The sequence below is a fragment of the Salmo salar genome, chromosome ssa14, assembly GCF_905237065.1.
Source record: "Salmo salar chromosome ssa14, Ssal_v3.1, whole genome shotgun sequence".
Taxonomy (NCBI): domain Eukaryota; kingdom Metazoa; phylum Chordata; class Actinopteri; order Salmoniformes; family Salmonidae; genus Salmo; species Salmo salar.
The window spans coordinates 24242516-24266635 of record NC_059455.1 but is presented as its reverse complement, the minus strand read 5'-3'; the positions used below and the strand labels follow the sequence as shown (position 1 = coordinate 24266635).

Here is a 24120-nt window from a genome sequence, read left to right as displayed (position 1 = left end):
TCAGTGTATACAGTATATACAGTGCGTTCGGAAAGTATACAGACCCCTTGACTTTTTCCACATTTTGTTACGTTATTCTAAAATTGATTTTAAAAAAATCCCTCAATCTACACACAATACCCCATAATGACAAAGTGAAAACAGATTTATAGAATTTTTTTCAAATGTATTAAAAATAAACAGATACCTTTTTTATATAAGTATTCAGACCTTTGCTATGAGACTCGAAATAGAGCTCAGGTGCATTCTGTTTCCATTGATCATCCTTGAGATGTTTCTACAACTTGATTGGAGTCCATCTGTGGTAAATTCAATTGATTGGACATGATTTGGAAAGGCTCACACCTGCCTATAGAAGTTCCCACAGTTAACAGTTTATGTAAGAGTAAAAACCAAGATGTGAGGTCAAATGAATTGTCCGTAGAGCTCCGAGACAGGGTTGTGTCGAGGCATAGATCTGGGGAAGGGTACCAAAACATTTCTGCAACTTTACAAGTCCAAGAACACAGTGGCCTCCATCATTCTTAAATGGAAGAAGTTTGGAACCACCGAGACTCTTCCTAGTGCTGGCCGCCCGGCCAAACTGAGCAAGCGGGGGAGAAGGGTCTTGTTCAGGGAGGTGACCAAGAACCTGATGTTCACTGTCAGAGCTCCAGAGTTCCTCTGTGGAGATGGGAGAATCTTCCAGATGGACAACCATTTCTGTAGCACTCCACCAATCAGGCCTTTATGGTAGAGTGTCCAGACGGAAGCCACTCCTTAAAGGAACATGAAGCCCGCTTGGAGTTTGCCAAAAAGCAGCTAAAGACTCTCAGACCCTGAGAAAAAAGATTCTCTGGTCTGATGAAACCATGATTTAACTCTTTGGCCTGAATGCCAAGTGTCACTTCTGGAGGAAACATGTCACCATCCCTATGGTGAAGCATGTTGGTGGCAGCATCATGCTGTGGGGATGTTTTTCAGGGGCAGGGACTGGGAGACTAGTCAGGATCGAGGGAAAGATGAACGGAGCAAAGTACAGAGAGATACTTGATGAAAACCTGCCCCAGTGCTCTCAGGACCTCAGACTGGGGCGAAGGTTCTACTTCCAACAGGAAAATTACCCTAAGCACACAGCCAAAACACCGCAGCAATGGCTTCGAGTCTCTGAATGTCCTTGAGTGGCCCAGCCAGAGCCCAGACTTAAACCCAATCGAACATCTCTGGAGAGACCTGAAAATAGCTGTGCAGCAACGCTCCCCATCCAACTTGACAGAGCTTGAGCTGATCTGCAGAGAAGAATGAGAGAAACTCCCCAAATACAGGTGTGCCAAGCTTGTAGCGTCATACCCAAGAAGACTCGAAGCTGTGATCGCTGCCAAACCTGTTTTTGCGTCATCATTATGGGGTATTGTGTGTAGATGGATGAGGAATAAAAACGATTTAATATATTTTAGAATAAGGCTATAACGTAACAATATGGAATAAGTCAAGGATTCTGAATACTTTCCAAATGCACTGTCGGTTTTTTAGTGTATCTGTACTTTACTATTTCTGATGACTTTTAGTTTTACTCCACTACATTCCTAAAGAAAATAGTCTACATTTTCCCTGACACCCAAAAGTACTCGTTACATTTCCAATGCTTAGCTGGTCAGGAAAATGGTCCAATTCACACACACTTATCAAGAGAAAATCCCTGGTCATCCATACAGCCTCTGAGATCTGGCCGATTCACTAAACACATGCTTCTTTTGTCAATGATTGTGGAAGTCTTGGAATGTGCCCCAGGCTATCCGTGAATTAAAACAACAAGTAAATCATGGCGTCTGGTTTGCTTAATATAAGGAATGTGAAATGATTTTTACTTTTGATACTTAAGTATATTTTAGCAATTATATCTACTTTTGATACTTATGTATATTTAAAACCAAATACTGTTTTTTTTTACTCAAGTAGCATTTTATTGGGTGGCTTTTACTTTTACTTGAGTCATTTTCGATTAAGGTATGTTCACTTTTACTCAAGTGTGACATTTGGGTACTTTTTCCCACCACTGTCTACCAGCTGGACCAAACCGTTGAGGTTTTGCTCCAGATCCTCTTGTGCCACCACCCACCTTTTCTACGATAGCTCACTGGCAATTGGATTCGGAACACATAATTTAAGCACAGAATTCACTAGCGTTGGAAGAAAACATCTAGAGTTCTGCTTTCTGGTCACGCCCAGTGTCCATGTAATCTCTCACTACTGTAGAAGTACACTATCTCTGGAAGATTGATCATAATCAGAGTGATCATATAACGGTTGTATAGTTTAACGAGTCAATGGGTCAGGCTTCTGCTATACATACTGTATATTGCTATACAACTCTGTAACCTCACGAGTCAGTCCCTTATGTATAGAGCTATTATGTACATTGTAATGTATACAGTACAACACTCTTTATTGAATCCAATGCATTCTCTAGCTGCATCCTCATTTTGTCAACCACTGTGTGCATAATGAATGTATACTGAATCCTGTCATGGAGATGATGCCTCTCCTTCGATACGTCCCAAATATCACCCTATTCCTTATGTAGTGCACTACTACCCTATGAGCAAAAGTAGTGCAGTATATTAGTAATAGGGAACCCATTTGGGACGCAGACCTTGTCTTGTGTGTGAAGTATCATTCTTAGGACGCCATGTATAGGTGATTTATGATAGCATCAGTGTATCTTCAATCTGTACTAATGACTACATTTTGTGTAGGATGATGCTCGTAGGCTATTTTGTATTTGGAAGACTGCCATATTTCTAATCTGTGCATAGTATGCATCACAGGTTGTAGTTTCAAGTTCTGTTTACAGAGAATGAGGGATATTTGCTGTTGATTTATTTTTGGAGTACAACTGTCAACACTATTTCACAGAGTTCTGAATTAAAACACGTGCATAGTCTTCTATGGTAATAGTTTTCATGTTTTGATTAGTTAACAGTCCCCTGTTCGTCAGGGGCGCTGTGAGAGTTATTTAAGAACTATTCAAAGAGGTAGGGTTTCAGACATTTCGCAAGATGGGCAGGGACTCTGCTGTCTTGACTTTAGGGGGAAGAAGAGCTTTGACTGCATTGGGAGCTGCCCTCCCGTAGAGGTGGGAGGGCTAAGAGACCAGATGTGGCGGAACAGAGTGCTCGGGTTGGGATGTAGGGTTTGAGCATAGCCTGAAGGTAAAGAGGGGCAGTTCCCCTTGCTGGTCCATAGGCAAGCACCAGGGTCTTGAAGAGGATGCGAGCTTTGGCTGGAAGCCAGTGGAGTGTGCAGAGGAGCAGAGTGACATGGGAGAATATAGGAAGGTTGAAAACCAGGCGGGCTGTGGCATTCTGGATAAATTGCAGGGGTTTGATGGCACAAGCGGGGAGCCCAGCCAACAGAGATAAAGTAGTCTAGACAGGAAATTACAAGTGCCTGGATTAAGACCTTCGCCGCTTCCTGTGTGAGGAAAGGTCCTACTCTACGGATGTTGTAGACTATGATCCTGCAGGAGCGAGTCACTTTTTTGATGTTTGCAGAGAATGACAAGGTGTTGTCCAGGGTCACGCTAAGGTTCATTGCACTCTGGAAGGAGGATACTGTGGAGTTGTCAACCATGATGGAGAGATCTTGGAGCGGGCAGGCCTTCCCCGGGAGGAAGAGCAGCTCTGTTTTGTCGAGGTTGAGTTTGAGGTGGTGGGCCGACATCCAAGCTGAGATGTATGCAAGGCACGCATAGATGCGTGTCCCCACCTGGGTGTCAGAAGGGGGAAGGAGAAGGGTAGTTAAGTGTAATCTGCAAAGCAATGATGGGAGAGACCATGTGAGGATCTGGCAGAGCCGAGTGACAAAAAAAAGATTAGGGGGTAGATCAACTTTAATATTGCAGAAAGACTGTAGCTTCCACCAATGTAATTGTCTGCATCACTTCCAATCCCCCATATATTTTTTTGCAAATATACATACATACATACATACGCACCCGCACACACACAATCTTTAAAAATATATATTTCCTTTATTACCCTCCAACCTTACCACCCCTCCCCCAATTGGAGCAAACTAGTGAACAACAACGCTTAGGCCTGTATTTCCAGCGTATACATACTATATACATTTTATGGACACAGTCTATTTTACAATAGTTTCATTTTATTTGTTTTTAACTCTTGACCTTCCTCTACCCTCAACCTCTCCCATATATTTATGATGTTCATCCGTTTTGATTTCTATTTGCCATATCTTTCAAACTGTGCTCTTTTCAAAAAAGTTCTTAACCTATATATGTTTCACGGGCACAATATGTTTTACATTAGTTATCTTGTTGTTATTAGTTGTTATTAGTCCCAAACTTCAGCTCCATTCAATCCATCCCATCAATCTCTTAACACCATCCATATTGGATTTCTATTTGACATAACTGTGCTGTGATGTTTCACAAAAGTTCTGAACCTTTCTATTCTCATTGTTTCTACAGATTGTAAATTGAAAGTAAACATTTTTGCTGAAAGTATTATATTATTAATCGATTGACTATGACTTTTCAGATCGCCCAGTAGTGCACCAGGTAAATATTGCAATTCTTCAGCCATTCCTGGGCCTGTGACCAAAAATAAGCTACATATGGACAGTACCAAAACTAATGATCTAATGATTCTGCCTCTTCGCAGAAAAATCTGCAGAGTTGGGAAGGTTGTATCCTCCATATAAATAACATTATATTGGTTGCAAGAATTCTGTATAATTTAAATAAAAAAATGCTAAGTTTTGCGCATCAGTTCATAAACCATGTGCCATGGAATCGGTACCTCAAAAATCTCTTCCCAATTATTTTGCAATCTATATGGCACGGCTGTCAATTTTTTGGTCCTTAAATGAAACTGGTATACTTTTTTATTTATCACAATTTTCTTGAACCAATTATGGTCTTTAATGCAGGGCCGACAGACAAGTTCCTTACTTTTTTCCCCTTCCACTTTCCTCTTCCATTTTTGCGTAATACTGCAAATAGTTGGTTTTCATTTTGGGTAGAACAGATATTTCCATATGTTTTAGTTAGCTGCATGTATGACACCTCCACCAATCGTATTTATGATTGGTGTATTTATGTATTTATGATATAATTTACGAAGATTATACCTTTTTATAAACATAAAAAAAAACGTATATCTGAGTTTTGTTTGTTCTGTCTTTTCTGGTGAATTAAATTGAAATTGCAACCAACTTTCTATGGCTTGTTTTAAAAATAGCGAGTGGCTTCATGGAAAGAGAAAAAGGAGAGGACATAGAACCGAACCATAGGGGACACCAGTAGTGAGAGCACATGGTTCAGACACAGATCCTCTCCACGCCACCTGGTAGGAGTGACCTGCCAGGTAGGATGCAATCCAGGAGTGTGCAGAGCCTGAGACACCCAATCCTGAGAGGGTGGAGAGGAGGATCTGATAGTAAACTGTGTTGAATGCAGCGGATAGATCTAGCAGGATGACAACAGAGGAGAGAGAGTCAGCTTTGGTGGAACGGAGAGCCTCTGTGACACAGAGGAGAGCGGTCTCAGTTGAGTGAGCTGCCTTGAAGCCTGACCGGTTAGGGTCAAGAAAATCATTCTGAGAGAGATAGCGAGAGAGTTGGTCAGAGACAGCAGGCTCAAGTGGTTTGGAAATAAAATAAAGAAGGGATATATATATAAATATAAAAGACCCCCTTTTTCTCCCAAATTCCGACCTTGTCACATCGCTGCATCTCCCCAACGGGCTCGGGAGGCGAAGGTCGAGTCATGCATCCTCCGAAACATGACCCGCCAAACCGTGCTTCTTAACACCTGCTCGCTTAACCCGGAAGCCAGCCGCACCAATGTGTCGGAGGAAACACCGTTCACCTGGCCAGCCGGACATCACGAGTCACTAGTCACAGAGAGGGGAGAAAGAGGTCAAGGTGTAGGGTAGTTCTGTGTGAGTGGGATTAGTGGGCTCAGTAGGCTGAGTGAATGAGGAGCAGATGCCGTCAACCTTTTTTTCATTAGTGGTTGACAAAGTCGTTCGCAGAGAGTGAGGGGGGGAGAAGGTGGAGGATTAAGGAGGGAAGAGAAAGTGGAGAAGAGTCACAGGGCTGGAGGCAGAAGCTTTTAGAGTGATAGAAAGCAGCTTTAGCAGCAGATACCGAGAAAGAGAAGGTGGAGAGGAGGGAGTGGAAGGATGATAGGTCCTCCAGAAGTTTAGTTTTCCTCCATTTCCGCTCAGCTGCCAGCAGCCCTGTTCTGTTAGCACGCAGTGAGCTATTTGGCCATAGAGCAGGAGGGGAAGGATCGAGCCGGCCAGGAGGATATGGGACACTGAGATGCTGACAGGGAGGAAAGTAGGGTCGAAGAGCCAGAGTCAGGAGACAGGAGGGAGAAGGATTTAGCAGAGAGAGGATAGGATAGAAGAGGAGAGAGTAGTGGGAGAGAGACAGCAAAGATTGCAGTGGCGCATCTGGGTAGGGACTGAGTGGGTAGGGATGGAGGGGAGATGGAGAGAAAAGGAAACAAAGTAGGGATCAGAGACACGGAGGGGGGTTTACAGTGAGATTAGTAGGCGAACAGCCTCTAGTGAAGATGAAGTACAACATATTGCCTGCGTTGTGAGTATGAGGTGACTGTGAAAGAGTGAGATCAAAAGAGGCAAGGAGGGGAAAGAAAGAGGTGGAAAGAAATTAATTGAAGTCAGACGTCGAAGTCGCCTAGTACGATGAGTGGTGAGCCATCGTCGGGAAATTAGCTTATCAAGGTGTCTAGCTCATTGAGGAACTCTCCAAGGGCACCTGGTGGGCAATAGATGACAACAATGTTAGGCTTGAGTGGACAAGTGACAGTGACTGCATGGAATTCAAATTAGGAGATGAACAGGTGAGTGAGGGAGAAAATAGAAAATATCCAGAAATGAGTAGCACGGTGCCACCACCGTGACGACCTGATGCTCTCGGACTTTGAGAGAACACCTAGTCAATTTACGACATAGCAGCTGGAGTAGCAGCGTTCTCTGGGGTGATCTATGTCTCTGTCGGTGCCAAAAAGTGTATGGACTGAAGGGCAATATAGGCTGAGATTAACTCCGCTTTATTGAACGCAGATTGGCAGTTCCAAATGCTGCCGGAGACTAGGAAATCCGCATGGGTTGTGCACGCAGGGTACAAAAAATTATAAGGGTTGCAGCCACCAGGTAAGCATCTTTAAAACCTACAGGGAGAGGAGCGAACTGGGATAGAAATCACGCACATACTTGCCAAAGCTACAAAAGAGCTAAATGAGATCATCAGAAAATAACTAGGTAAGATACTCAAGTGAGAGAGTGATGTGGAGCCTTCCTCTCTTTACTTCCTCAAACAACTCGGCAGAACGTCTTTGTTTCGGCGACAACACTGTCGTTTGACAATACCACCGTTTACAGCTGCCACTGAAAAAAACAGGGGAAACTAAAGGACTAACACTAATTGCCTAGCAAAGGTGAAAGACATACCTCCCAGCACTGATGCTGATTGCCTAGTAGAGGTGAAGAAAACACCCCCCTAACATACAACACACCCGCAAATTAGCAAGACTGTTAGACAAATAGGCCTGAAACTAGTCCACAGCAACAGTCACAAGTACTGAGCAATGATTTAAGTAGGTAAAAGAAAGGTAAAAGGTAGGTAAAAGGTAAAAGAAAGCAATTCAATTAAATTGCCCTAGCAAGACAATACCAACAGCTAAAAATGCCACTGGCGAAGAAGGCAGATGTTTTACGTGTGCCCAACCGATTGTGTTTTTTTGTTTGTTAATTTGTTTTTTGTAACTTATTTTTTTTACTTATTTTGCACATAATGTTGCCGCTACCGTCTCTTATGACCGAAAATAACTTCTGGACAATACTCACCATGCGATTACTCACCACAGACTGGCAGAATCCTTTTTTTCCTTTAACGAGTCTGACGAGCCCAACGCGAACAATATACTGCTTTCTCGGGAACAGGCCCAGATCCCCGTGATTTGTGTGAAGAGGAGGCAGAGAAAAAGGGGCCAAAGGGAGGTCTGCCTTCTGAGAATTCGTAGGCGATCAAATAAACCCCCACTTCCTTCCATTCTGCTAGCAAACGTGCAATCGTTGGAGAATAAAATGCATGACCTACGCGCAGGATTAAACTACCAACAGGACGTTGAAAACTGTAAGTCGTGGTTTAACAATGACACTATCAACATACAGCTGGCTGGTTATACGCTGTACCGGCAGGATAGAACAGCGGCGTCTGGTAAAACAAGGGGCGGCGGGCTATGTATTTTTATAAATAACTAAGGAATATCTAAGGAAGTCTCGAGCTATTGCTTGCCTGAGGTAGAGTATCTCATGATAAGCTGTAGACCACACTATCTACCTAGAGAGTTTTCATCTGTGTTTTTCGTAGCTGTTTACGTACCACCACAGTCAGAGGCTGGCACTAAGACAGCATTGAATGAGCTGTATTCCGCCATAAGTGAACAAGAAAACGCTCACCTAGGAGGCGCTCCTAGTATCCAGGGACTTTAATGCAGAGAAACTTAAATCAGTTTTACCTAATTTCTATCAGCATGTTAAATGTGCAACCAGAGGGGAAAAAAACTCTGGATCACCTTTACTCCACACACAGAGACACATACAAAGCTCTCCCTCGCCCTCCATTTGGCAAATCTGACCATAATTCTATCTTACTGATTCGTGCTTACAAGCAAAAATTAAAGCTGGAAGCACCAGTGACTAGATCAATTAAAAAAGTGGTCAGATGAAGCAGATGCTAAACTACAGGACTGTTTTGCTAGCACAGACTGGAATATGTTCCAGGATTATTCCGATGGCTTTGAGGAGTACACCACATCAGTCACTGGCTTCCTAAATAAGTGCATCGATGACGTTGTCCCCAGATGACGTTGTCCCCAGTGACCATACGTACATACCCCAACCAGAAGCCATGGATTACGTATAACATCCGCACTGAGCTAAAGGCTAGAGCTGCCACTTTCAAGGAGCGGGACTCTAACCCGGAGCTTATAAGAAATCCCGCTATGCCCTCTGACAGACCATCAAACAGGCAAAGCGTGAATACAGGACTACGATCGAATCGTACTACACCGTCTCTGACACTCGTTGGATGTGGCAGGGCTTGCAAACCGTTACGTACTACGAAGGGAAGCACAGCCGAGAACTGCCCAATGACACGGGCCTACCAGACGAGCTAAATTACTTCTATACTCGCTGCCCAGTGACACGAGCCTACCAGACGAGCTAAACTACTTCTATACTCGCTTCAAGGCAAATGGCACTGAAACATGCATAAGAGCATCAGCTGTTCCAGAAGACAGTGTGATCACTCCCCAGCCGATGTGAGTAAGACCTTTAAACAGGTCAACATTCACAAGGCCGCAGGGCCAGATGGATTACCAGAACGTGTACTGCGAGAATGCGCTGACCAACTGGCAAGTGTCTTCACTGACATTTCCAACCTCCCTGTCTGTGTCTGAAATACCAACATGTTTTAAGCAGACCACCATAGTGCCTGTGCCCAAGAACACTAAGGTAACCTGCCTAAATGACTACCGACCCTTAGCACTCACGTCTGTAGCCATGACGGGCTTTGAAAGGCTGGTAATGGGTCACATCAACACCATTATCCCAGAAACCCTAGACCCACTCCAATTTGCATACCGCCCCAACAGATCCACAGATGATGCAATCTCTATTGCACTCCACACTGCCCTTTCCCACCTGGACAAAAGGAACACCTATGTCAGAATGCTATTCATCGACTACAGCTCAGCGTTCAACACCAGAATGCCCTTAAAGCTCATCAATAAGCTAATGACCCTGGGACTAAACACCTCCCTCTGCAAATGGATCCTGGACTTCCTGACGGGCCGCCCCCGGGTGGTAAGGGTAGGTAACAACACATCCGCCATGCTGATCCTCAACACAGGGGCCTCTCAGGGGTGTGTGCTCAGCTCCCTCCTGTACTCCCTGGTCACTCATGACAGCACTGTCAGGCATGACTCCAACAGCATCATTACGTTTGCCGATGACACACCAGTGGTAGGCCTGATCACTGACAACAACGAGACAGCCGATAGGGAGGAGGTCAGAGACCTGGCCCTGTGGTGCCAGAACAACAACAACCTCTCCTTCAATGTGATCAAGACAAAGGAGATGATTGTGGACTACAGGAAAAAGAGGACCGAGCACGCCCCCATTCTCATCGACGGGGCTGCAGTGGAGCAGGTTGAGAGATACACGTTCCTTGGTGTCCACATCACCAACAAACTAACATGGTCCAAGCACACCAAGACAGTTGTGAAGAGGGCACGACAAAACCTATTCCAGCCACCGTAGTCATAGACTGTTGTCTCTTCTACCGCACAGCAAGCGGTACCGGAGCGGCAAGTCTAGATTCCAGAGGTTTCTAAACAGCTTCTACCCCAAGCCATAAGACTCCTGAACACCTAATCAAATGGCTACCCCCCCCCCCTTTTACACCGCTGCTACTCTCTGTTGTTATCATCTATGCAAAGTCACTTTAACTCTAACTACATGTACATATTACCTCAACTAACCGGTGCCCCAGTACCCCCCTGTACAGTGCCTTGCAAAAGTATTCATTACTATTTTGTTGCATTACAACCTGTAATTTAAATTGATTTTTATTTGGATTTCATGTAATGGACATACACAAAATAGTGAAAGTGAAATGAAAAAAATTACTTGTTTCATAAAATTCCCCAAAATAAAAACCGTAAAAATGGTGCATGCATATGTATATGCATATGCATATGCTTTGCTATGAAGCCCCCAAATAAGATCTGGTGCAACCAATTACCTTCAGAAGTCACATAATTAGTTAAATAACGTCCACCTGTGTGCAATCTAAGTGTCACATGATCTCAGTATATATATATATACATACTGAGATATATATACACACAAGCGGCTCTCCAAACAGGTCAGGGACAAAGTTGTGGAGAAATACAGATCAGGGTTGGGTTATAAAAAATATCAGAAACTTTGAACATCCCACAGTGCACCATTAAATCCATTATTAAAAAATGGAAAGAATATGGCACCACAACAAACCTGCCAAGAGAGGGCCGCCCACCAAAATTCACAGATGAGGCAAGGAGGGCATTAATCAGAGAGGCAACAAAGACCAAAGATAACCCTGAAGGAGCTGCAAAGCTCCACAGCGGACATTGGAGTATCTGTCCATAGGAACACTTTAAGCTGTACACTCCACGGAAGAGTGGCCAGAAAAAAGTCATTGCTTAAAGAAAAAAAATAAGCAAACACGTTTGGTGGTTGCCAAAAGGCATGTGGGAGATTCCCCAAACATATGGAAGAAGGTACTCTGGTCAGATGAGACTAAAATTGAGCATTTTGGCCATCAAGGAAAACGCAATGTCTGGCGCAAACCCAACACCTCTCATCACCCCAAGAACACCATCCCCACAGTGAAGCATGGTGGTAGCAGCATCATGCTTTGAAGATGTTTTTCATCAGCAGGGACGGGGAAACTGGTCAGAATTGAAGGAATGATGGATGGCGCTAAATACAGGGACAATTTTGAGGGAAACCTGTTTCAGTCTTCCAGGGATTTGAGACTGGGACAGAGGTTCACCTTCCAGCAGGACAATGACCGTAAGCATACTGCTAAAGCAACACTCGAGTGGTTTAAGAGGAAACATTTAAATGTCTTGGAATGGCCGAGTCAAAGCCCAGATCTCATTTCAATTGAGAATCTGTGGTATGACTTAAAGATTGCTGTACACCAGCAGAACCCATACAACTTGATGGAGCTGGAGCAGTTTTGCCTTGAAGAATGGGCAAAAATCCCAGTGCCAAGCTTATACAGTGGGGGAAAAAAGTATTTGATCCCCTGCTGATTTTGTAGATTTGCGCACTTACAAAGAAATGATTGGTCTATAATTTTAATGGTAGGTTTATATGAACAGTGAGAGACAGAATAACAACCAAAAAATCCAGAAAAACGCATGTCAAAAATGTTATAAAATGATTTCCATTTTAATGAGGGAAATAAGTATTTGACCCCTCTGCAAAACATGACTTAGTACTTGGTGGCAAAACCCTTGTTGGCAATCACAGAGGTCAGACGTTTCTTGTAGTTGGCCACCAGGTTTGCACACATCTCAGGAGGGATTTTGTCCCACTCCTCTTTGCAGATCTTCTCCAAGTCATTAAGGTTTTGAGGCTGACGTTTGGCAACTCGAACCTTCAGCTCCCTCCACAGATTTTCTATGGGATTAAGGTCTGGAGACTGGCTAGGCCACTCCAGGACCTTAATGTGCTTCTTCTTGAGCTACTCCTTTGTTGCCTTGGCCGTGTGTTTTGGGTCATTGACATGCATGAATACCCATCCACGACCCATTTTCAATGCCCTGGCTGAGGGAAGGAGGTTCTCACCCAAGATTTGACAGTACATGGCCCCATCAAATGATGCTGTGAAGTTGTCCTGTCCCCTTAGCAGAAAAACACCCCCAAAGCATAATGTTTCCACCTCCATGTTTGACGGTGGAGATGGTGTTCTTGGGGTCATAGGCAGCATTCCTCCTCCTCCAAACACGGCGAGTTGAGTTGATGCCAAAGAGCTCCATTTTGGTCTCATCTAACCACAACACTTTCACCCAGTTGTCCTCTGAATCATTCAGATGTTCATTGGCAAACTTCAGACGGGCATGTATATGTATTCTTGAGCAGGGGTACCTTGCGGGCGCTGCAGGATTTCAGTCCTTCACGGCGTAGTGTGTTACCAATTGATTTCTTGGTGACAATGGTCCCAGCTGCCTTGAGATCATTGACAAGATCCTCCCGTGTAGTTCTGGGCTGATTCCTCACCGTTCTCATGATCATTGCAACCCCACGAGGTGAGATCTTGCATGGAGCCCCAGGCCGAGGGATATTGACAGTTCTTTTGTGTTTCTTCCATTTGCGAATAATCGCACCAACTGTTGTTACCTTCTCACCAAGCTGCTTGGCGATGGTCGTGTAGCCCATTCCAGCCTTGTGTAGGTCTACAATCTTGTCCCTGACATCATTGGAGAGCTCTTTGGTCTTTGCCATGGTGGAGAGTTTGGAATCTGATTGATTGATTGCTTCTGTGGACATGTCTTTTTTTACAGGTAACAAACTGCAGTTAGGAGCACTCCCTTTAAGAGTGTGCTCCTAATCTCAGCTCGTTACCTGTATAAAAGACACCTGGGAGCCAGAAATCCTTCTGATTGAGAGGGGGTCAAATACTAATTTCCCTCATTAAAATGCTAATCAATTTATAACATTTTTGACATGCGTTTTTCTGGATATTTTTGTTGTTATTCTGTCTCTCACGGTTCAAATAAACCTACCATTAAAATTATAGACTGATCCTTTCTTTATCAGTGGGCAAACATACAAAATCAGCAGGGGATAAAATACTTTTTTCCCCCACTGTAGAGACATACCCCAAGAGACTTGCAGCTGTAATTTCTGCAAAAGGTGGCTCTACAAAGTGTGTGTGTGGGGGGGGGGTGAATAGTTATACATAGTTATACACGCTCAAGTTCTGTTTTTTTGTCTTATTTCTTGTTTGTTTCGCAAGAAGAAAATATTTCGCATCTTCAAAGTGGTAGACATGTTGTGTAAATCAAATGATACAACCCCCCCAAAAAATCCATTTTAATTCCAGGTTGTAAGGCAACATAGGAAAAATGCCAAGGGGGTGAATACCTTCGCAAGCCACTATATATAGTCTCGCTATGTTATTTTACTGCTGCCCTTTAATTACTTGTTACTTTTATTTCTTATTCTTATCCGTATTTTTTTTAACTGCATTGTTGGTTAGGGGCTCGTTAATAAGCATTTCACTAAGGTCTACTACACCTCTTGTATTCGGCCCATGTGACTAATACAATTAAATTATATTTTATTGAATCATATGATGCTACATAAGCTACTTATGGTTATATGATGCCCTCCTACATACTGAAGTATACCTAAAGGTACACAAACTGTCTTTTTTGTGTAAAATACAGTGTGTACTGTGTCAAACCTACTTCCTCTCACTTACACATTGCAGTATATTAGTACTTGCCCACTCAATCCCAGTAGACCATGTATTTATTTACCTAGTGTGGGACAAGCTGTTGCTATAACATCAGAACACCATTCTAGAGGATAACTTGCAATGCTGTTGAGGCAGCTGAAAATAAACCACAGCAATTACTTTTAATTAGTAGTTTTCCGATTACGTCATACTATATGCTTACCTGTTGACACCTGCTGGCTAGTTAGTCTGGATGACTAGACTGCCTACCTGTACTGTGGTGTGATGTTGGATGGTGCTGGGAGGGAGAGAAAGAGAGAGGGGGGAGGGAGAGGCCACACACACCAGATGGGAAACAAAAACCCCAACAACTGGTGTCGCTCTCTCCTAATTGCCCCATAGTGAAACAGGTTGTTTCCGCTCCCTTCCAGTACTGCAGTTTGAGTGCCTTTCTTTTAATTAATGTTGCAACATGCCTCATTTAACAAACAAACAAACAACTTCAAAGTTAATCAGTGCTGCCATGGTGTGCTGTGTACATAATAATGCGTATTTATTCACTGCAGACCCCCATCCTTCCAAAAGGATGTCTTACTAGGAAACACCCTGTGAAATGCATGTATTTTTTTTCGCAGTTTACTGCATGTATGTCCTGTCTGCTTTGGGATGGTCAGCCTTCGGACAAAACAATGATGACAAACCTACTTAGCTACCACTTGTTTATTATATTCACTGTCAGGCTAATACATTTAATGACTGACTGACCTAGTGGGGGCAATTTAATGACACAGCAGGCTAACCCTGTGTATTCCATATTGATCTTCATTAAGAATCTCTACTTAAAGAGCAACTTGGTCCTGAATGTTTGTGATGCATTACAGCCCTCTTTAGTGGGTCTTGATGCTCCTGAAGTTTTATTGTCAGTTTAATATTTCATTTATGTATGGCTTGATTGCGCCTACGTGTACAAGGTGGACTATAAAGTCTGATTGCGTGATTGACCGTAACATCCCCTGTGAGAGTCGTCAAACCATAGATTGTGTAGAAATTAAACAGATAATGGTTATTCTGTATAATGCAGTAAGTTAACCGTGGGAAATGGTGAAAACAATATTATACCTCCGACTCAATGTCCAAAATAAGGTGTGACAAATTTAAACCTTTGTTTTTAACCATATCTGTTTGAATATGCTGTATTGAATATTAACTTGAGGAATTACAAAGCAAATGGAAGTTGATTCAACTTATAAATCGGTAAGCATAGGAAAATTCCTAAGCGCTACGTACCTCATAGAGGAAAGCTGTTTCCTTAAACTGCCACATTTCAGAGAGACTGCTTCTTATACCAGTGAATGGCCCAACAAGTAAGCCTCCTACATGTATTGCTGTGGTCATGAGTGGAGCAGCTTGCTTCCATTGAGCACCTCCATTACGGAGAAGGAATTCTGTAGGCTTTAGCAGCATGGGGGACTTAAAGCTGATACATACTCCCCATTCAAGGAGTAGAAGGATTGTATAGGATTGGAACCCACTGCTCCAGTCAATACAGAGCGGGAGCAAGCAACACACTAAGTCCCATAATGCACAAGGCTCCCAGGGGGATACCTGGCTAGAGTGTTCCATCAACAACACTGCTCCAACACCCCCTCTGCCACTTTCATCCATGTCAGTTTTTTAAATCATCTCCCCACCAGCCAATGACACACAAGGTTCCATAAAGACTATGACCTGTGCTTCTTTTTCCTCTATTTCCTATAATCAGAACACAAGAGTCAAAGGGAGGATAGAGGAAGCATTTGCTCTCCCACTGATGACATAACACAGCACTTCTTGTACCTGAAGGAGTCACAGAGAGAGTAGAGGAGAGCAGTGTCTCCGTCATGGAGGGATGTCCACCTTGGATGAACATTTAACCAGATGCTCAGCCTATCGAGTCTCTCTTTCTCCGTTTCCCCCCCCTCAACCCACCCCCTCCAGTTTTTGATGGACCTGTCACTGTCCACTTGTTCTCTGGATTAAAATGAAGACCCTGGTCAGATGCTAAACTACAGTACTGTTTTGCTAGCACAGACTGGAATTTGTTCCGGGATTCTTCCGATGGCTTTGAGGTGTACACCACATCAGTCACTGGCTTTATCAATAAGTGTATTGAGGACGTCGTATCCACTGTGTCTGTACGCACATACCCCAACCAGAAGCCATGGATTACAGGCAACATTCGCACTGAGCTAAAGGGTAGAGCTGCCGCTTTCAAGGAGCGGGACTCTAACCCGGAAGCTTATAAGAAATCCCGCTATGCCTTCCCACGAACCATCAAACAGGCAGCCACCCTAGTCATAGTCTGTTCTCTCTGCTACTGCACGGCAAGCGGTACCGGAGCGCCAAGTCTATGTCCAAGATGCTTCTAAACAGCTCCTACCCCCAAGCCATAAGACTCCTGAACAGCTAATCAAATGGCTACACCCCCCCCCTGCTACTCTGTTATTATCTATCACTTTAATAACTCTACATGTACATAATTACCCCAATACCGGTGCCCCTGCACATTGACACTGGACCGGTACCCCCTGTATATAGCCCCGCTATTGTTATTTACTGCTGCTCTTTAATTATTTGTTATTCTTATTGCTTACTTTTTAAGAGATTTTCTTAAAATTGCATTGTTGGTTAAGAGCTTGTAAGTAAGCATTTCACTGTAAGGTCTACACCTGTTGTATTTGGCACATGTGACAAATAAAATTTGATATGAAACTACTACAGCTACTTCTTCGAAATGGCCTCCCAGAGTAGAGCCAATAATAGAGCAGTCATGGTGCCAACAAGCTCTTCAGGCTGGCCAGCAGGTTGCACATCTCTCAAAGATTAGCACCCGCCCTCCCAGGCTCCATGTCAGTGTGAGTGTGTGTGCCAGAGTCTTGAATTGGCACACAGAGGCTCCATTTGAAAACAACCGTCTCACATGTGTGTGTGCGCATGCGTGCATGCATTATAGAATTATAGGATCTCTATGGTGTGTGAGGCCTGGGTATCGGCCAACGTACCAGGCGGTCCTGGGTCCATGCCTCTACAATCTGCCCACCACGTGGGGGGACGTTAGGATCTCTCTCCACCACCTGGATGTTGAATATACCCCAGGCTTAGAGCTGACACATGATAGTTAGGATGACGTGTTTCAGGAGCTTCTTGATCTATTAATAAAGTGCAGTAACTTCTGATTATGGGCAATTACAGAATAGATCCACTACATAGTATATTAACCCTTGTAGAGATGAAACGGTATGTAAATGGCATATCACGATTATAGTGACCAAAATGATCACGGTTATCAGTATTATTCAAATGTGCTGGACATTTTCAAAAAGTACGGATACACACACTGAAATGATTTCACCAAGTTTCACAAATTGCAGCACTATGAATTTTTTATGTGCATAAACATTAAAATAATAACATTAAAGATGGCACCATGTGGCCATGAGAGGTTGAAGTTTCCCTAGTGCAGATTTAAATATACACAACCTTAAGTAAGCAAATAAACAAACAAATAAAATTAGCAGCACTCACTTTGTAGTGAGGCACGCCAACCTTCATCAGCCTCTGAAAGCCAGGCCTCTCAACAAATTGAAATGGCATCATGTCCTTTGCAATGAGGTCTTGAGCATGTTTTGATGTGGGTGCATAAGCAGCCTGCCTTTTAAATGCTTGCTCGAGTGTCTGTGTCACAACTGTAGATGAGGAGGGACCAGTAGCATCACAGGGTTTGCCTGCTGCTCGCCCACTCTGTAAACAAGGGAATAGCAAATGTATTATTATTATGTTACATTATTATTAACACACACACACACACACACACACACACACACACACATTTACATAAATACAAATGAGTCTTAAGAAGACAGTGATAGTAATTGTAATGAGCCCAACAATTGACATAAATACAGGAGTCTTGTATAGGAGTCTATAGTGTTTCTCCTGTTGGAACACTTTTACAACCAAGTGGATGACTGCCGGATTTTCAATGAACAAAATATGTTGGTTGGGTGACTAAACTACATGACGTGTTATTGTGTGCAATGGATGAATATCCTTCTAACCCCCCCCTTAAAAGATTTAGATGCACTATTGTAAAGTGGTTGTTCCACTGGATATCATAAGGTGAATCCACCAATTTGTAAGTCGCTCTGGATAAGAGCGTCTGCTTAATGACTTAAATGTAAATGTAAATGTGAAAAGAGTCTGCAGACACCCAACGCATACAGCAGCAGAACAACGTGTAGTGTTTTTACAAGAGTAGGTAACACTGAAAGCTTCAGTTTACATTATTGACAAGCTATTAGCAAGTCAGACAGACAAACCATGACATTTTCCCCCATTCCGAAGTCCCCACATCATGCATTGAGGTAAAAGTTAACTTACCTTGTATTGGCTATAAAGTAGTGAGTGGTGATCACGAAGATGACTCAAGAGATTTGGAGTGTTGCCCCCTTTCGCAGCGACTTTTTTGCATGTTCTGCAGACAGGGTGACCATCTTCGATTAAGTTTCCCTCAGCACTCTTGTAAAACTAAAAATACGACCACGCTTCAGATTTGGTCCTCTTAGAAGGCTGAAAAATCTCCCGGCGCTGTCACTGCCTTCCGCCATGTTTTCACACGTTGCATGCTGGTTTAGTCATCCCTAAACCCTTCCATTATGCTCACAGTTTACGAATGTAGTGATAAAAGTGTTCTTTACAAAAAATCTGACCGATTTAAATATTTCAAACAAATGAATGACTTCAGAATCGTAACACATTATGATGAACTGCCTGCATTAACACTTCAGATCTCTCTCTCTATTTTTTACAAATTATTACAGGGGTGCTCATATTTGCAGTTGGCAGGCTTCTGTCCTGCGCATCTCAGATTATGGTCTTTAACATGGGCTCCTGCCCATGGCAATGGAGGTAGAGACTAATGGCTATGCCTTTTCTTTGTCTTTCTTTCATTTCTGATGTTGTTGAGAAATTAACCTGTCTGTCCGTGTCTTTCTGATGCAAAAAAATACTTTCTATGCCTGTGATATGTGGTTGTCCCACCTAGCTATCTTAAGATGAATGCACTAACTGTAAGTCTCTCTGGATAAGAGTGTCTGCTAAATGACTAAAATGTAAAAAAAAATAATGGCTGATATGTAAGCATGTGCTTCATTAATGGTATTTTGTGGTGATAGAATTACATCAGCAGTGATTGTCATCACACACTGTCTGTTGTTTGATGGTAACTGGCAGAAATCTGAAAAAGAAAATGTTTTCACAGAAACAGATTACAATCACCTACATACTGCTATCAAACACCCACACTACTTTCAAGCTCACAATATTAAGGCTCTTTCTCTGATATATGAAATGGCCTAAAGCAAAACAGTTGTTGTAGTGCATGTTTTACATATTCAATTTTGTACCGAAAATAGATACTAGATTTTACCTAGCCACTTCATAAGCGGACACTTTCTGTCATTCCATCCTTTACCTGTACTAACATATGAGGTGTTTGTGCATGTTTTTTGTTTGTGTGACAGAGATGCTCTCTAAAGAGGCCCTGTGCTATGTGCATTTTGAAGATTGTCACTCCCTGAGTCCTCAGTCAGAGCAAGGCTGCTGTGTGTGTGACTGTGGCTGTGTGCAGGCCAGGCCAGGGAACAGTGCGTTGTCAGCAGGACAGCTGCAGCGTGAGCCATGATGTGCAGGCAGTTAGTCCTCTCCTCAGAGCCAGGATACTGCTGCCTGCTGCTATCCAATCACAGGGCCTGGGGGGCCATTGTAGTGTCAGGGGTCCCGGCACCTTAGGCTCACTAGACAACCCTACACTCACAGGACACCATCCCCCTGACCTTGTGTTGTGTGTGTGATCTTGAATGCACACTTTTCCAATATTATATCAAACTGTTAAATACAAAATAGTTCTGATTTCTAAAAATAGAAATGTAAGATTGGACCAGTGTAAAGTAAGAAACTAGCACACCACACTTCTTCCATTATCAACCGATAGCAGGCGAGTGACAGGGGCTCTGTCACTGCTGCAGTAGTCTAGTTTGCTGCTGTCACTTCTCGTTGATTGTGTTCTCTGAGTTTGTCTCCAGGCGGTGAGGAGGCATGCCGAATCTCACCATGACAGTTCTACAGAGGTAACTCTGGGTTTGATTATTCAGGCCAAGGCTCTGGTGTTGATACATTCACTTCCTGCTAATCCTACTGCTGCAGTCCCCACTGTCAAGTCAAACCATTCTGACCTCATCATGCTGCCTTAAAACCACTCACCACTACTGTCACAGTAAACTATAACGACACAAGGCGAGACCCAGATACAGACACGGGAGGCAGATGGTTTGAGCTCTGATATTTATTATAGTCCAAGAGGTAGGCAAAAGGCAAGTCGGGGACAGGCAAGAGTTCATAACCAGTTCAGAGTCCAAAACGGTCCAGGGCAGCAGGCAGGCTCGAGGTCAGGGGCAGCCAGAATGGTCAGGCAGGTTGGCTCAGAGTCAGGACAGGCAAGGGTCAGAACCAAGAGGACGAGGAAAAACAGAGACTGGGAAAAACCAGGAGCGAGGAGAAAAATACTGGTTGACTTGGCAAACAAGATGAACTTGCACAGACAGACTGAAAACACAGGTATAAATACACGGGATAATGGGGAAGATGGGCGACACCTGGAGGGGGTGGAGACAAGCACAAGGACAGGTGAAACAGATCAGGGTGTGACAGTAAACATTACTAAGAACATGCACATGAAGTAAATTGATAGGCCCTTGTGCTTATTTGATGGATGAGTCCCATAGGGCAGCGCACAATTTGCCCAGCATTGTCTGGGTTTGGCGGTCATTGTAAATAAGAATTTGTTCTTAACTGACTTGCCTAGTTAAATACAATAGAATGGTGTGTGGGCGTATACAAGTCATAAAAAATATTAACGCAAGTAGACCGCTGATTGGCCAGCTCATCCTCCTCTACACCGCTGATTGGCTAGCTCATCCTCAGGGAGATGACATCATGTTCTATAAGGAAATAGCAAGCATTTTTTAAACGGTCTGTTTGAGAAACAAGTTTGACGTGGGTTTTTGAAGTGTTTTTTTTCCCTCCAATTTATGCTTTGGCCACATACAGCTATAGGACAGGTCAACAACATCATTTGGATATGAGTTGAAGGAATTCTCCGGTACTTTTCTATACTTTTTAGCCAGTAGTTCTGAAAGTAGCATTCACGAGCCAAAAGTGGTCCCTGAAAATTGCGTACTACGTCACATATGTGCAGATATGTGCACCATGCAATAGCGCTCTCTCTTGCGCTTCTGTGTGGGCATGATGTGCATCTTGCTAGCTGTCACTCGTATGGTGAGGTGCAGAAGCTCATTGGTTGAACTCAAATTGCAATGGTGCTGGACCAGTTGGGGGAAAATGTAGAGAAAGGGCGCAGCACATTTTCCAGAAAAAAACATTGCTTTCAAACTAGTGATTTCATGGCTAATTGAGGTAAGACAGTAATTCTGCTCATAGATGAGATGGATTTGGAGTCATACTCAAAATTAAAGTGGAAAACCACACTACAGGCTGATCTAACTTTGATGGAATGTCCTTAAAACAAGTCAAAATGAGGCTCAGTAGTGTGTGTGGCCTCCACGTGCCTGTATGACCTCCCTACAATGCCTGGGCATGCTCCTGATGAGGTGGCGGATGGTCTCCTGAGGGATCTCCTCCCAGACCTGGACTAAAGCATCCGCCAACTCCTGGACAGTCTGTGGTGCAACGTGGCGTTGGTGGATGGAGCGAGACATGATGTCCCAGATGTGCTCAATTGGATTCAGGTCTGGGGAACGGGCGGGCCAGTCCATAGCATCAATGCCTTCCTCTTGCAGGAACTGCTGACACACTCCAGCCACATGAGGTCTAGCATTGTCTTGCATTAGGAGCAAACCAGGGCCAACCGCACCAGCATATGGTCTCACAAGGGGTCTGAGGATCTCATCTCGGTACCTAATGGCAGTCAGGCTACCTCTGGCGAGCACATGGCGGGCTGTGCGGCCCCCCAAAGAAATGCCACCCCACACCATGACTGACCCACCGCCAAACCAGTCATGCTGGAGGATGTTGCAGGCAGCAGAACGTTCTCCACGGCGTCTCCAGACTCTGGCACGTCTGTCACGTGCTCAGTGTGAACCTGCTTTCATCTGTGAAGAGCACAGGGCGCCAGTGGCGAATTTGCCAATCTTGGTGTTCTCTGGCAAATGCCAAACGTCCTGCACGGTGTTTGGCTGTAAGCACAACCCCCACCTGTGGACGTCGGGCCCTCATACCACCCTCATGGAGTCTGTTTCTGACCGTTTGAGCAGACACATGCACATTTGTGGCCTGCTGGAGGTCATTTTGCAGGGCTCTGGCAGTGCTTCTCCTACTCCTCCTTGTACAAAGGCGGAGGTAGCGGTCCTGCTGCTGGGTTGTTGCCCTCCTACGGCCTCCTCCACATCTCCTGATGTACTGGCCTGTCTCCTGGTAGCGCCTCCATGCTCTGGACACTACGCTGACAGACACAGCAAACCTTCTTGCCACAGCTCGCATTGATGTGCCATCCTGGATGAGCTGCACTACCTGAGCCACTTGTGTGGGTTGTAGACTCCGTCTCATGCTACCACTGGAGTGAAAGCACCGCCAGCATTCAAAAGTGACCAAAACATCAGCCAGGAAGCATAAGAACTGAGAAGTGGTCTGTGGTCCCCACCTGCAGAACCACTCCTTTATTGGGGGTGTCTTGCTAATTGCCTATAATTTCCACCTGTTGTCTATTCCATTTGCACAAACGCATGTGAAATCTATTGTCAATCAGTGTTGCTTCCTAAGTGGACAGTTTGATTTCACAGAAGTGTGATTGACTTGGAGTTACATTGTGTTGTTTAAGTGTTCCCTTTATTTTTTTGAGCAGTATATATATATATATATATATATATATATATATATATATATATATATATATATATAGAAAGTGAGATGTTCACTGGGCAGTTACTTTAATTCACACGTTAAATCCAGTGTACTGGAACGAGATCAGGAATGGCTGGGGCTCACTGAGGATAGAATTGAGAACCACTGATTTAGTCAACGTTTCTCAAAACACAAGACCTTTTGTGAGTCTTTCACAAAACACCATTACTGGCCATAGTGACGTTTAACATGTAATGACATAACACAACAGATTAGGTGAACTGGAATAAAATTCTCACTCACGGTTGCACAAAAAGAGCTGTGAGCAGACCAAGCCCCAAAATATTTGTACGCCCCTACATTTGAGTTATCACTAAAAGATGAAAGAAACCTTTTCTGATCTGCAAAGAACTGTTGAAGGGCTCAAAGAGTTATTTGAGTCATTATGGTTCCACATAGAACCATCACCCTTACCAAATAACCAAATAAGGGACAAAGCTCTTTATCTAACAATGAAACAGCTGTAGCAAATTACTCAGTGTTGAGTCAGTGAAGAGAGAAGGCTTATTCCTTAACTTCTCTAGGGTAGGGGGCAGTATTTTGACGTCCGGATGAAAGGCGTGCCCGTAGTAAACTGCCTGGTACTCAGGCTCAGAAGGTAGGATATGCATATTATTAGTAGGTTTGGATAGAAAACACTCTGAAGTTTCTAAAACTGTTTGAATGATGTCTGTGAGTATAACAGAACTCATATGGCAGGCAAAAACCAGAGAAAAATCCAACCAGGAAGTGTGGAAATCTGAGGTTTGTAGTTTTTCAAGTGATTGCCTATACAGTATACAGTGACTTAGGGTTCATTTTGCACTTCCTAAGGCTTCCACTAGATGTCACCAGTCTTTAGAACCTTATTTCATGCTTCTACTGTTACTGGGGAGAGAATAAGAGCTGACTCAACAAGATGACTGCCTGAGACCAATGAGAGAGAAAAAAATAATAAAGACCCTAAGGTTTGATTGTAAACATCGTTTGACATGTTTCTACGAACGGTAATAGAACTTTTAGACTTTTCGGCTCGGGTTTTGCGCTCGCGCATTATGCCTTTGGAAT

The 24120-nt window shown here is 43.7% G+C and overlaps 1 protein-coding gene and 1 long non-coding RNA gene across 2 annotated transcripts in view; one reads left to right on the top strand and one right to left on the bottom strand.

Moving 5' to 3' along the window:
• The window catches only part of LOC106569249 (XK-related protein 4), a 68936-nt gene that overhangs the window by 5752 nt on the left and 39064 nt on the right, over positions 1-24120 (top strand). The window lies entirely within an intron of this gene.
• On the bottom strand, positions 17463-19128 carry LOC106569250 (uncharacterized). Its single transcript, XR_001320458.2, has 2 exons — positions 18478-19128; positions 17463-17838 (listed from the first exon to the last, which is right to left on the bottom strand). It is a non-coding gene; the product is annotated as an uncharacterized lncRNA (long non-coding RNA).